General features: G+C 43.1%; 1 long non-coding RNA gene across 1 annotated transcript; it reads left to right on the top strand.

Annotated features, from left to right (window-relative positions):
- Positions 1-3,785: 3,785 nt before the first annotated feature.
- On the top strand, positions 3,786-4,847 carry LOC120924818. The gene is made up of 3 exons (XR_005746433.1): positions 3,786-3,869; positions 4,382-4,560; positions 4,675-4,847. It is a non-coding gene; the product is annotated as an uncharacterized LOC120924818 (long non-coding RNA).
- Positions 4,848-14,926: the final 10,079 nt, after the last annotated feature.

Here is a 14,926-nt window from a genome sequence, read left to right as displayed (position 1 = left end):
AATAAGTAAGAGTGCTCGTCTTATATTATCCCCTGCCTGGCGTTTAGGCATAAAACCTGTTTGGTCTTTGTGAATTAGGTGGCCAATGATATTATTCAATCTGGTGTCTAGGATTTTGGCTATTAATTTGATATCCACATTAAGGAGGGAGATAGGACGATAGTTGGTCCAGGAAGTAGAATCAGAATGAGGTTTGGGGATCATAGCAATGATAGAGGTGAGTGTCTCTGTTCTAAATGAGTGTCCTTTAAGAATCGAATTGAAAGCTCTAGTTAAGACTGGTGTTAAGAGTTGTGCAAACTGTTTGCAATATATTGCAGAGAATCTATCTGGGCCAGGTCTCTTTTGTAGTTTTAGAAATGTTATAGCATTCAGAAGAAGATCACGTTGTTTTTGGTCAATATTAGGAAGCGTGATGTTAGAAAATAGGTTGTCAGCTTTTGTCTTATCGAAATTCGGGGCAGGGGAATATAGCTTAGCTAGATTGGAACGAAAAACTTCAAGAATCTTAACTGGATTACTAGTGTGCGCTTCTCGGGATAATTTCAGTCTGATAGAAGTTTGTGCGTTTAGTGTAATTTTTAAAATTCTGACCATGGGCGTGTCAGGTTTATTAGCCTTAAGATATTGGATATGTTGGCGTTTACGTATGAGTTTATCTGCCGAGTCAGTGAGGAAAAGATCAAAATCAAGGCAGGCTTTTTCTAGTTTAGAATTATTAATAGTAGTCGGGGAAGATTGAAAAGGTTGATGGCAGTCATTAAAGGTAATTAAATGCAAATATGAGTTTGCGTTCCTTCTTAAGCGCAGTAGCTTGTTGAATCAATCTACCCCTAATAACTGTTTTATGGGCTTCCTATAACGTGAGGGCCGAGATGTCATCTGTATCATTGGTTTCAAGATAGTCAGATAATGCTTTTTCAATCTCAGCACGGTGAGATGGATGAGTCAGAATAGAGTCATTTATACACCAAGTGGTGTCATGGGATCTATGTACTGTGGATTTAATAGTGGTGTATACTGCACAATGGTCATTTTGGATGAGATAATTTCTGGCAACATACTAGATGGGATTAGGATATGATCTATTCGTGAGAATGAGTTGTGCAGGTATGAATAGTGAGTAAAACGTCTACTGGTGGGATTAATTTCTCGCCAAGTATCAACCAGGCCATGTGTTGTAAGTAAATGTTGAAAAGTTAAATTAATTGTGCCTGTAACAGGCCCTGTAGGAGATTTGTCCAAAAAAAGGAAAATAGTTGCATTAGAATAACCACATATAACAACTGTACCAAACTTATGAGCTTCTACAACTTTGAAAAGGTGAGACAGAAAGTCGATTGGGCGTTTGTTGGGGGCATAGTATGATACAATAGTAATAGAATTATCAGAAATATAACCTGTTAGAAGTATACATCATCCCTCAGGATCTGTTACTTGTGAAACAAGATTGAACGTAGTGGAACGGTGAAAACCAATGTTTAACCGTGGCGGAGGCAGTATAGAATTGCGGATAGGAGGATGAAAGAAATTTAGGAGAAGATTTATCAGTGAAATGGGTTTCCTGTAAACAGATGGTATGAGCTTTCTTCGTTGTGAGGAACAAAGTGCTTTGGTGCGTTTATGTGGAATATTAAACCCTTGTACATTTAAAGACATGGCATTTATATGAGCCATAAACCAACTAGGATGATCATTGTAGCAGAACAAATACTGTACTTACTGAGAGCCAGAACCATCGATGGGAGGGTCAAGAAGGAATAGAATAAGACAAAAAAAAAGAGAAGAATAAAACAATAGAGCAAACCCATTAAATCACTGTATATATTGAGATAAGATGACAGGGTGTGGGAGAGTCTCAGGGAAGTAATCAAAACTCCCTGAGAGGATCCGGGTCGACCAGCAGAATCCCCCATTGTAATGGCAGGAGTCTACAGATGGTATAGAGGGCAGCAAGAAGTTCCTAAGGGATGAACAACACCGGAGAACTACAGGAACTGTCCAAAAGTTATCATAAAAATGTATATCTTTTTATATTTAATTGGAAGAAAAAATAAAAAGATGAGAAAAAAATAAATAAAAATGAGGGCCTCATCGCCAAGGCTCATTCCAGTCATGAGTATGGCTGATTAAGGGACTCATTCAACATGAGAAGCTAGGAAACCTGTAATGAGAGAAGAAAACTGGTTGAATTTAATATATCAGTCCATTGAGTCGACGTTGTTGGGTGTAGAGTGTTCATAACGTCCACGCTTATGAAGGTTTTGATATGAAGAGGAGGCAGAGCTAGAACCTGTGTCTTTATTTTGCTGTGAGGATCGAAAGCCTGAACGCCTGCGAGACTGGTCTTTAGGTAAGGCTGCATATACCAAACCTAGTTCAATTAGGGCTGACTGTAAGTCTTCTGAAGAGCGATAGACGTATCTTGTTTCCAGGTGGGTGAATCGGAGACAAAAGGGAAACCCCCAGTGGTAGGTATTTTGATTGTTCTGAAGTACCTGAAGTTGGGGTTTGAGCACTCGCCTCTTTGCCACTGTGAGTGGGGACAGATCAGTGAAAAGCTGATAAACATGGCCCTGGAAGCTGAGGGAGTCTTTTCCTCTGGCAGCTGTTAACAGCTGTTCTTTGGTTTTATAGTAGTGCAGTTTAGCTATTATGTCCCTAGGGGGACCATTATTTTTGGGTGGCCCTAGAGCTCTATGCACTCTGTTCATTTCAAGCCTTTCAATAGAGATACCAGGTGTTAATTCCTGAAAGAGCTCCGTGATGGTAGACTGTAAGTCTAGGATCGATTCTGGGATTCCCCTGATACGCAGATTCGATCGACGATCCCTGTTCTTTTGATCCTCTAAACGTGACTGTAATGTGAGGTTCTCCTCTTTAATAGTCATGAATTCAGTCATAAAATTCTGTGTATGTGTATCAATTAGGCATGGTTGTTCTCTGCGAGACGTCACTGTCAGCATCATTGGTTTCACTTAAGGTTCCTACAGTATCTACTAATGCACACACATACAAGTATACATTGTTTATGGATAGGATGTCATATTGCTGTATGCCGCCCAGAAGTCAGACCAACATTTTCTGTGGTCTTGTATATTTTAATGGTTAACGCCATAAAACTATTTTGTCTTTATTGTTTTGATCCAATATTATATTTATGTTGAGGATTAAAATTCCCCTTTTCTTCAGAACATGCTTGTTTTACATCAATATTTACCTATGTTCCTCTGGGTAGTGTCGTTACAGTGGCTAACCTCAAGGGGGAGCATCACTCATACATCAATTCAGTAGCATCATATGGGTTGAGGACTTGGTCCCCAACCTAGTGGCCACCCAAGCCACTACACGGAGCTACCTTCCGTCCTCAATTGAGGACTAGAGGGTAACCTTCGTTTGCAGTGGCAACCTATGGACCGCTCCCTCCACCGAGTGGCCCAGGGTCGAATCCGCCCTTTAGCGCTCTGGGGGGAATTCCTACAACTCCCAGAAGCGCTAGCGCCGGCCGGCGCATGAGCGGCAGACCCCTCCTTTTTGGCCGGTGCGCATGACGTCAGACGCTTCTGACGTTCAGCGCACGGGGGACCTATATTAAGCCAGGCAGCACACACCTCATTCAGTGTGGAGTGAGCCACACCATACATCACCGCTGCGGTCCGGCCCTACAAGAATCTATCTGCATTACCTAAAGTTCAGTAAGCGATCTGTATGCATCACAAACCCTGGCATTGTACCCAGTTCCATCAGCAATCTTCTAGCTATGCCCTAATTATGGCTTTTTATGTTTAGACTGGCCCCAGCAGCGCTGCAGCCTCAATGTGCTACACATCTTTTAGCAGCTTCTCTGCTAGATAGCTTTTCTACACCAGGTAACAATTACTTGTTTTTTTTTTGTTTGTTTGGTTTCTCTATCGTCCTAAGTGAGTCCTTGCCATGCTATTAGTGGTTCATTTATTTCAATTTACCATTATTATCTATCAATTTATGTTAGCCAATGAGATATAGGATTGGGTTTCCAATCATATATGGCTACATATAATCTTCATTGATATTAGTACTCTGTGACCATCCTAACCTCTAATTGGGGCTCTGCTTAGCCCTACCTATCTTATGCCTGATGTCCCCCTTTTTTTCTCTAAACTCCTATATAATCTTAGTTTAGCCTTGTTTAGTCTCTCTGAAGCTGCTCTGGTAGTGTTGGCCCTGGCATCGTTTTACTCAATGTCATTATTTAATTATGCTTTAAAATAGAATCTATTTAGATGTTGTTGCCACAAACTCTGGGTCTAGGGCAGTGTTCATTCCCTTATCATGCACAGGACGTTTCGCCTGTGTCTATTATATCCATTATCACTTCCTTTATTTTTATCATTATTTGCAGTACCAGTGGGCCCCCCTAGGTTGTTCGTGGATCGGTTCCTTGTGGCCCTATTGATGCTTGCTGATTGGTGATGCTTACTCGTGTCTGACCCGGCTGGGTCGGTCAGGAGGTGGTCTTCTCTGTAGGGTGATGCCTCTGTTTCTAACGCTCCTCATTTGAACAAAATATCATCCCATGTGGTGAGTTAATTTTTACAGGAATTCTGCAGGCCTGGTTTGGGTTCATTCTCAGGTCCAGGTCTCCGGCATTCTGTTGTTACTTGGTTATTGATATATTTACTTCTTATGTTTCAGTTCCAAGCTCCCGATGAAGCGGATCAGCTCCGCGAAACTAGTAGAGCCAATTGTGGAACACTATACATGGTTAAAGGATTGAACCAAGAGTGGACCAGTGCGAACCAAAGTTCTTCAGTGATCCATACCAACAGATTCACTCAGCACGGCCCACAGTCTTTGGTTCTAATCATCCGACACATGTTTTATCAATTTATTTATTATTTTGTTTATATTGTCAATGTGATTATTAAATTAAATTTTGTATTTTTTATATAAAAAGTGCCTACAAAGTCCATTTTTCGCTCCCCCTCCTTCTCAACACATCTGTGTATCAATTTCATCAACTCTCAGTTCCAAATCTGCAGTTCTTCGACCCAGCTCTCTTATTTCTTTAGTTAGTTTGTCAGTTATGTGGTCAGAAGTCTGTTTAAGAGCCTTTTGCAGCATACATTCAAATTGTTTAAATATATCTGGCTGTGTGTCACCAGTGTTATATTCCAACTCACCATTAGGTGGCTGAGTTTTCTTACTGAGAGGTAAAGGTTTCCTAGTGAGTGGAGTGCAGAGCTGTGAGGAGAAGGAAGAAGGTGCCGCCATCTTGGCCGTCAGCTTGTGTTTCAATGATTAGCCTTAAATTTGTTTGTTGAGCCCCTCAGGACCATTCTATATGTGGCGGGAGGTGTTCAGGTAAGTTGTTACCTATTATGAATTGTTTTCAGGTCCGCTGTGACCTGTAGTCCTCCGGCGTTATTTCCCGTGGAGCAGAGCTCTAAAGTGGCATTACTGTCGCCTCAGGCAGCCGCGCATGCGCCCCGAGCTGCCTGTCTTTCAATGTCTGCCCAGTCCAATTTGATCATCTTAGAGTATACTGTGGATAGCTGAACTAGTCTTGCCGCTTGGTAGTACCATAGAAGGTTTGGTAGACCCAGTCCTCCTCTAGTCCTTAGTTTGAATAGCGTGTGTCGTGAGAATCTGTGTCCTGACTTTCCCCAGTCAAAATTAACAATTGCTTTGAAACAAGCTCAAGTGGTCCTTCCTGATTAGGACTGTGAGGGAGCAGAAAAGATATAAAAGTCTTGGGTGGAGAGTCATTTTGATGGATTTAATTTTGCCTAACCAAGAGAGTTCTTTAAGGTCAGTTGCTAGTTTCTGGTACATGGGGGGATAGTTAACGAAGTATAATTGTTTAAACTTGGGAGTGAGATTTATTCCTAGGTACCTAATAGTGGATTCGCTCCATTTGAATGTAAAGGTTTTCTTCAGCTGTGCCATCAGTGATGACCGGAGAGAAACATTAAGTGCTTGTGATTTGGCGTAGTTAACTCGCAGTCCCGAGACCTTGGAAAATTATTCCAACACTGCAACACTGCAACACTATGACGAGCCGAGAAAATTAAGTTCAATGCTTCCGAGAATGCGTCGAATTGTTTCCGATCATGCGTCGGAATTCTGTGCGTCGCAATTGCTAAGGGGGAATAAATTTCCCCCTTAGGATTTTTTTCCGTAAGAAAATTTGAAAACCAGCTCTCAATCTTTTGTTGGGGGAAATTCTGACAGCAAAAGTCAGATGGAGCATACACACGGTCGGAATTTTGGACCAAAAGCTCACATCTGACTTTTCTTGTCGGAATTTCCGATCGTGTGTACGAGGCATAAGAGTTTGCATATGACCGGGAGGTGACCGGGGAGGTGATGAAGAGGAATAGGTCATCTGTAAAAAGACCACATTTATGTGTGTTGGGGCCGCACTTGACCCCCGCGATGTTAGGGTTTGTACAGATGGCTATTGCCAGGGATTCTGTTGCTATGGCAAAGATTAATGAAGATAATGGGCAGCCTTGGCGAGTGCCTTTCATTTTAATGGGATTCGAGTAGAGGCCCTGCAAGCGAATCCTGGCTTCTGGCATGGAATATAATGCCTTGAGAAGGTCTGTAAAATGAGGACCAAATCCCCATTGATCCATTAAAGTAAACAAGTAGGGCCAGGAGACAGAATCAAATGCCTTTTGAAGATCCAGTGACAATAACATATCGTCTTGTTTAGTATCGCCATCTCATCTGAATTGTAAGAGGGAGACTATGTCTACTGCTCTTTTAATTTGGTTCAGGCCCTCTCTTCCTGGGATAAACCCCACCTGATTTTTATGAATGTATACACCAATAAAGGAAGCAAAGCGATCAGCCATGACTTTAGTCATGATCTTTAAGTTATTGTTGATCAGGCAAAATGGTCTGTAGTTGCTCACCTCACCCGGGTCCTTATCTGTTTTTTGGATGACGGTTATAAGCACAGAGTTTAGCTGTGTGTCAAGGGGTCTCCTTTGGTTTTAGCTTTCAAAAATTTAGCTATGTAGGGCGCTGTGGTATTTGCAAAGACTTTGTATTAGGGGGTTGAAAACCCAACTGGCCCCGGGGCTGAGTTTTTCTTTAAATATTTCATCACCTCAAGCATCTCCTCTGTAGAGAAGGGGGCTTTGAGTCTGTCTCTGTGTTCTGCCACCAAGGTGGGGCTAGTGAGATTATCAGGAAAGCTAGAGATTTCCAATTGACGTTAGACATGCTATAGGTTCTCATAGAACTTGTAAAAGGCTTGTATTATTTGCAAGGGGTTCGCCGTTGGGGGTCTGCCTGCAATTTTAAGTTTAGGGAAGGAGTATGTGTGGGCACGAGGTGTAAGCCTGGATGCAGCCTATGTTGTCTCTTTGATGGTAATATCTCGACCCATTCCATTGAATGCTTTTCTCTTAATCGGCTGTCAGTGCCAGGTTCAGTTCCAGGCTGGCTGCGTCTAGGAAATAAGTGGGGGTTTAAGATGGATCTTTCTTGTGTTTAGCGTGGAGAGAAGAGTAATTATTTTCCAATTTTGCAATGTCCGTGCATCTTTCTCGTTTCAGTTTGGTGGCAATTTGTATGATTTTACCCCTTCCTCTGAAACACCATTCACATTGTTTTAGGTGAAGTATTCTATAAGGGCCTTTTTTTATCTCAACTTTCCTGATGGGGTCATTTAGGATGGCTTCATTTAGTCTCCAGTGGGGAAAGTTTGGTTGGGGGCTTGGTTCCATATCGTCATAATGACCATGGAGTGGTATGACCAGACTGTGTCTAGGACAGGGCTAAAAATGTAAAGTCCTGAGCTACTAGCCAGGCCTCAAGGGTTACTTGCCACCAGTTGCAACCTGTGCCCAGCATGCAGCCTGTGTCAAATGCAGCCTGGGTTCAATGCAGCCTGTGCCCACCATGCAGCCTATGCCCAATGCAGCCTGTGCCCATCATGCAGCCTGTGTCCAATGCCGCCTGTGCCCACCATGCAGCATGTGTCCCATGCAGCCTGTGTCCAATGCAGTCTGTGCCCACCATGAAGCCTGTGTCCAATGCAGCCTATGTCCAATTCAGCCTGTGCTCACTATGCAGCCTGTTCCCACTATGCAGCCTTTGTCCAATGCAGCCTGTGTCTAATACAGCCTGTGTCCACCATGCAGCCTGTGTCCAATACAGCCTGTGTCCACCATGCAGCCTGTGTCCTGTGCAGCCTGTGTGCAATGTAGCCTGTGCCAACCATGCAGCATGTTCCCAACATGCAGACTGTGCCCACCATGCAGCCTGTGTCCAATGCAACCTGTGCCCACCATGCAGCCTGTGTCCACCATGCAGAATGTGTCCATTGCAGCTTGTGCCCACCATGCAGCCTGTGTGCAATGCAGCCTGTACCCACCATGCATCCTGTGTCCAATGCAGCATGTGCCCACCATGCAGCCTACCTGTGGAGGGAAATAGAGGGGGCCCGCCGGCCGGATGGTCAGAGCAGGGAACATCACAGCTTTCATTTCGATAGCTGTGTGTTCCCTCGCCACGGCAGGGGAACACACAGCTATTGAAATGAAAGCTGTGATGTTCCCAGCACTCTAATCATCCAGCCGGCGGCTCTCCTCTCTTCCCCTCTGTGATCAGAGGTACTCGATCCCCCTGCTCCCAGGCAGCCCTTCTCGACAGCCCTCAAATCTGAGCGGGCGATTGGAATTTTTAAGGGCTGAATTAAAGCGTTGGAGGACAAGAGATGGTTAATCCTGGTGTAGGATTGGTGTGAATGGGATAAGTGTGTATAGTCTTTTTTGGTGGAGTTTAATTCTCTCCAGATATCAGTGAGGCCCAACTGGAAAATCATTTTGGCAATCTTGTAACTGCTCCTGGTTGGGCAGATAATTTGAGATGCCCCAGTAGGAGTCCTTGTCGGATTAAACGTATCAGCCTTGGTACACCACTCCCCATATTGCTTTTATTTTGTTATTGTTATTACTTTTAATGTATTGTTGGTTTTTATTAATTAAAACCCACAATTTTTGACCTGCACCATTGGAGCACCATTTTTTCTTTCTCCTTCCATGTCCGGGCGGATTACATTTTTTTGAGCTTCTCCTTTATGCCTGTCACTGACCCTCAACGTGTTCACCCATCTGAAGCTTTTTAAATACCACCTGAAAACAGTGTGGACACCTTGTGAGCTCTGAGTCCTCCACACGTCCAGGATACTATCTACAGAGGGTCCCTAGTCATGGACTGTCGGGTTCTTGGGCTACATTTGTGGTGGATTGCTCTCAGGGAAATGGAGCTCATAAAGTCTAGTCACATATTCAGAGCGAATGTTTTCTGGGGGGGATCTTTGCAGGTAAATAAGGGATGTGATGATTTCCTAAAAAAAATTGAAGATAATGGTGGGTCTTTTAATGGATTTGGTGTAGGTGACATATGCATTATGTGTATGAATAAGATAAATTGCAACTTTTTTATACCAGAAATGGGACCTTTATGTTAATAAAAAGGGCTGTAGTATCTGATTGTTGAATTCAACCTCTACCATGTAGAGATTATGATCTTGGATGTTCGCAGGCTGTTGGATTGGATTGTGTCTTCTGGGAATTTCCACTGAGGTGTCATTGTGAATGGTGGACAGAATGTACACATTTCTCTTATCCTTCCACTTCACTGCTAACACTTTGTCATTCCTTAGACTTGTTGATTCTCCCTTTGTAGTCTTGTGGTCACTAAACTTTATGGGAAGCCCTTCCTGTTTTTTTGGGTGGTTCCATGGTCTTCTCAAGGTACAGGTGGCGGAAAAGGGGCAGACTGGTATAGAAATGCTCTATGTAAAAAATTATTATAAAACTAAAATAAAAAATATATGTCTAGAAGGGCTATATCCAATCTTCCCTCCTCTTCCATCCTAATTCCGTGTTCCCACAAAAAAAAAAACCCAACCACTTCCCCTTCTCCTATTAATCTCTTATATATTCTAGATAATTCTCAGATTGTTTAAATTCATACCACCCACTCCATATCCCATAAAACCTTTGTCTAGAGTCATTTTGTACATGTATTAATTATTCCATCAGTCGAATCCTGTCTACCTCTCTCAGCCAGTCTTTTATGGTCGGGGTCTTTTTTAGTTTCTAATATCTAGGGATTATGGCTTTTCCTGCGTTCAACAAAAACTGAACCACTCTATACTTTTTCCTAGACTCCCCTGTAGCATGAAACAAACACTGCCAAGGATCTTGCCTAATCTCAACCCTGCTAATCTTTTTAATAATTTTCAATATTTCTTTCTAAAATGATTGGATCAGGGGGCAATGCCACCATATATGGCCATGTGTGCCCTCTAACCCACATTCCCTCCAGCACATAAATGAGACCTCTGAATTGATCTTATGCAATTTTACTGGAACATAATACCATTTGGTTAACAATTAAGGCCCCGTACACACGATAGAATCCATCCGCAGATAAATCCCAGCAAATGGGTTTCTGCGGATAGATTCTATGGTGTGTACACGCCAGCGGATCTCTTTCCGCGGAGAAATCTCCTCTGGGATGGATTCCAGCAGATCGAATATTTGTTGTGCTGCACAACAAATCCATCTGCTGGAATCCATTCCAACGGATGGATCCGCTCGTCTGTACAGACTTACCGGATCCATCCGTCCAAAGGGATTCCCCGCACGCGTCGTAATGATTTGACGCATGCGTGGAATTCCTTATATGACAGCGTCGCGCCCGTCGCCGCGTCATAATCGCGGCGACGGCGCGACACGTCATCGCCAGAGGATTTCCGCGCGGATTTCAATGGGATGGTGTGTACACTCCATCCCATCGAAATCAGCGGATATCTTTGAGAGGATTTATCCGTGGAAACGGTCCGCTGGACCGTATTCGCGGATAAATTCTCCCGTGTGTATGGGGCCTAATAGTTCATTGCTTTCATTCTCACGTCCATTGATGTGGAATGTACATGATCTATGACTTTACACTTCATTTGTTCTGATATAGTATGGTTAAATTCAGATTTTCAGTTCTCAAGGAGGTATGATGTCCCAGTTCCCGGGGGGGGGGAGATTAGTATCTTATATATATTAGATATCCCATGCCCATTTATTCCTCCTTGGTCTATAAGTTTTTCCCATGGGCTAAGTTCTTTAATAGAGTGCAGGGTTTTTGGGAGAGTATTACAAAGTGCTGAAGTTGTCTATATCTCCAGCTATCCCAAGGTGAGGCTTCGTACTTCTCCCGTAATTCAGCTAATGTACAAAGTACATTCCCCTTCAGCGCATCTTTTAATCTCAGACTATCAGAGATCGTCCATTTCAGATGCGATTTATTCCCTTTCCCTGATGGGAAGTAGCTCGTACCCGAAAGGGTTGTATTAACATAGTCTGATTTTAAACAGGCTGCCCCATGCTCTCAATGTTTCTTTTGTAATTGAGGCTGTGTCCCTAGAAAGATCTCTATATTTCTTTGGTATCTACATTATTTGACCCAGGCGTATTCCGCTTAGGTTTTCTTCCAAAGCTACCCATTCTTTTTTAGATGTACCATAAGTCAAGTCAATTGATGTGCCCTCTTACCCACATTTCCTCCAGCACATAGATGAGACCTCTGGATTGAGCTTATGCAATTTTACTGGAACATAATACCATTTGGTTAACAATTTATAGTTCATTTCTTTCAATCTCCCATCCATTGATGTGGAATGTACATGATCTATGACTTTACACTTAATTTGTTCTGATATAGTATGGTTTCATTCAGATTTCCAGTTCCCAAGGGGGTATGCTGTCCCAGTTCCGGGGAGGGGGGGGGTAGTATCTTATATATATTACTGTACAGACCAAAAGTTTGGACACACCTTCTCATTCAAAGAGTTTTCTTTATTTTCATGACTATGAAAATTGTAGATTCACACTGAAGGCATCAAAACTATGAATTAACACATGTGGAATTATACATAACAAAAAAGTGTGAAACAACTGAAAATATATTTCATATTCTAGGTTCTTCAAAGTAGCCACCTTTTCCTTTGATTACTGCTTGGCACACTCTTGGAATTCTCTTGATGAGCTTTAAGAGGTAGTCACCTGGCGCAGCACCCCATCACTCTCCTTCTTGGTCAAATAGCCCTTACACAGCCTGCAGGTGTGTTTGGGGTCATTGTCCTGTTGAAAAATCAATGATGGTCATTTGCTGCAAGATGCTGTGGTAGCCATGCTGGTTCAGTATGCCTTCAATTTTGAATAAATCCCCAACAGTGTCACCAGCAAAGCACCCCGACACCATCACACCTCCTCCTCCATGCTTTGCGATGGGAACCAGGCACATAGAGTCCATCCGTTCACCTTTTCTGCGTCGCACAAAGACACAGGGGTTGGAACCAAAGATCTCAAGTTTGGACTCATCAGACCAAAGCACAGATTTCCACTGGTCTAATGTCCATTCCTTGTGTTCTTTAGCCCAAACAAGTCTCTTCTGCTTGTTGCCTTTCTTTAGCAGTGGTTTCCTAGCAGATATTCTACCATGAAGGCCTGATTCACACAGTCTCCTCTTAACAGTTCTAGAGATGTGTCTGCTGCAAAAGGTGGCTACTTTGAAGAACCTAGAATATGAAATATATTTTCAGTTGTTTCACACTTTTTTGTTATGTATAATTCCACATGTGTTAATTCATAGTTTTGATGCCTTCAGTGTGAATCTACAATTTTCATAGTCATGAAAATAAAGAAAACTCTTTGAATGAGAAGGTGTGTCCAAACTTTTGGTCTGTACTGTAGATATCACATGCCCATTTATTTCTCCTTGGTCTATAAGTCTATCAGAGATCGTCCATTTCAGATACGATTTATTCCCTTTCCCTGATGGGAAGTAGCTCGTACTCGAAAGGGTTGTATTGCCATAGTCTCTAGGCTGTCCCACGCTCTCAATGTTTCTTTTGTAATTGAGGCTGTGTCCCCAGAAAGATCTCTATATTTCTTTGGTACCCACATTATTTGACCCAGGCGTATTCCGCTTAGGTTTTCTTCCAAAGCTACCCATTGTTTTTGAGATGTACCATGAGTCAAGTCAATTGTCCTCCGTAACACTGCTGCCTCATGGTACCTTTCAAAATCTGGGAGACTTAATCCCCCCTGGATCTCGGCCTTACCAAGATCCCATTGGAAATACGGGGGCTCCTACTTTTCCATATAAATCTCCTAATTATTGCTCTGAGGCCTCGTACACACGACCGAACATGTCTGCTGAAACTGGTCCGCTGTTTGGTCGTGTGTACAGCCGACCGGACCGGATTCCCGGCCGACCGGACTTTTTTGCTAAGAAACATGTCCGCTGGAAGCCTGTCCGTCGGACGTGTTCGGTCGTCTGTACAGACTCACCGGACACGTCCGATCGGCCGCCATCCCTCGCATGCATGGAAGTGATTCGACGCATGCGTGGAAGTGATTTGACACATGCGTGGAAGCATTGACCTTCCAGGGTGGCGCACGTTGCCGCATCATCGCCGCGGCGACGGCGGGGCCACGTCGCGGCACGTCACCGCGTTTGTTTTCCGCTGGGATTTTGGTCTGATGGTGTGAACAGCCATCAGACCAAAATCCAGCATCGGACAGATCCGCTGGTGTGTACGGGGCCTCAGGGTTTTAAAATAAGCTTTTGGAGTATTTATCGGAAGGGTTTGGAAGATATATAGGACTTTTGGTAAAGTAACCATTTTGATCACGTTTATCCTCCCAAACCAAGACAACTTACCCACCAGGTATCCCTTCAGGTTTTGTTTAATTGTGTTTAACAACGGAAGGTAATTATCCTGGTCCAATCTGCTTCTGAGGCAGACAGGAGAATACCCAGATACGTCAGGCCCCTCCTACTCCAAGTAAAATCATATAGAGATCTAATATCTCTACATTCAGTACCTCAGTCTTATCCTGGTTGATCTTTAGATTTGATATTTCTCCATATTTCTCAAATTCCATTAAGATCTTTGGAAGTGTCTGTCCTGGGTTGGAGATATATAAAATGTACCTTGTTTCTAGGTTTGATTTTCCCTGCCAACAATTTCCCAGACCTTTTTCCCATTTCATAGTATCTCTTACTCATCCTATTTAACATCTGCTTACTATCTTGTTCCATCGATCGCTCACGTTTTTCTGTTAGTATGACCATAGTTTGATCTTCCTGTAGCCCTTTGTGCATCTGTTCTAAATCCTGGATTTCTTGTAGTAGGATTTTTTTTTAAACTGCCATATTCTTTCCCTCTTTACTCTCTCTGCAATCAACCTCCCCCTCATATATACTTTATGCGTTTTCCAGAGTGCAGATGGGGCAATATTTTCTCTATTATTTTCTTTAAAAAATAAATTCATCTCTAGTTCCCCCATTATCCTAGGATCGTGTAGGAGAGATTCATTTAATCTCCAAGACCTCTGTCCAGTCAAGATGTCCTTTAATTCCAGTACTATCTCCACTGGAGCAAGGTCCGAGAGGGTTATTGATTTTATTTCTGACCTTCGTAATCCTTCTAAAAGCTGGTGATCTAACAGGGTGTAATTAATTCTGGAGTATAAGTGTGTAAAGAAACCTGCGCTGGGATATCTGAGGTTAGAGAGGCTGCTGCCTTCCTAAAAGACTGTCCCCTAGGGGGCAGGATAAATATAAAAGTGTGAAAGGATAGGAATGGTGGCGCTGCCTAGGTGTGTTGCTACACCTAAAGGTCCCGGTGCGGGTCTACCTACACCAAACGGTGGTGTAAGTATGTTCCACTTATTACAGTTGAACTGACTGAGGTCTATATAAGTGGAGATCCCACAGAGTCAAAGGACTAAGGGAGCGTGAGCTCAATGAACAACAGCTACACTTAGGGTGCTAAGGAAGAAGTGTGCCTGGGTGTGGACCCCAACAACTATACCCCATAAGTGTGCTGCTGATCAGTGAGGTGTCTGAGCTAGTA

Source organism: Rana temporaria, chromosome 1, assembly GCF_905171775.1.
Source record: "Rana temporaria chromosome 1, aRanTem1.1, whole genome shotgun sequence".
In the NCBI taxonomy this organism is placed as follows: domain Eukaryota; kingdom Metazoa; phylum Chordata; class Amphibia; order Anura; family Ranidae; genus Rana; species Rana temporaria.
Note: the sequence above shows the minus strand (reverse complement) of the source record. Positions and strands in the feature narration are given on the sequence as shown.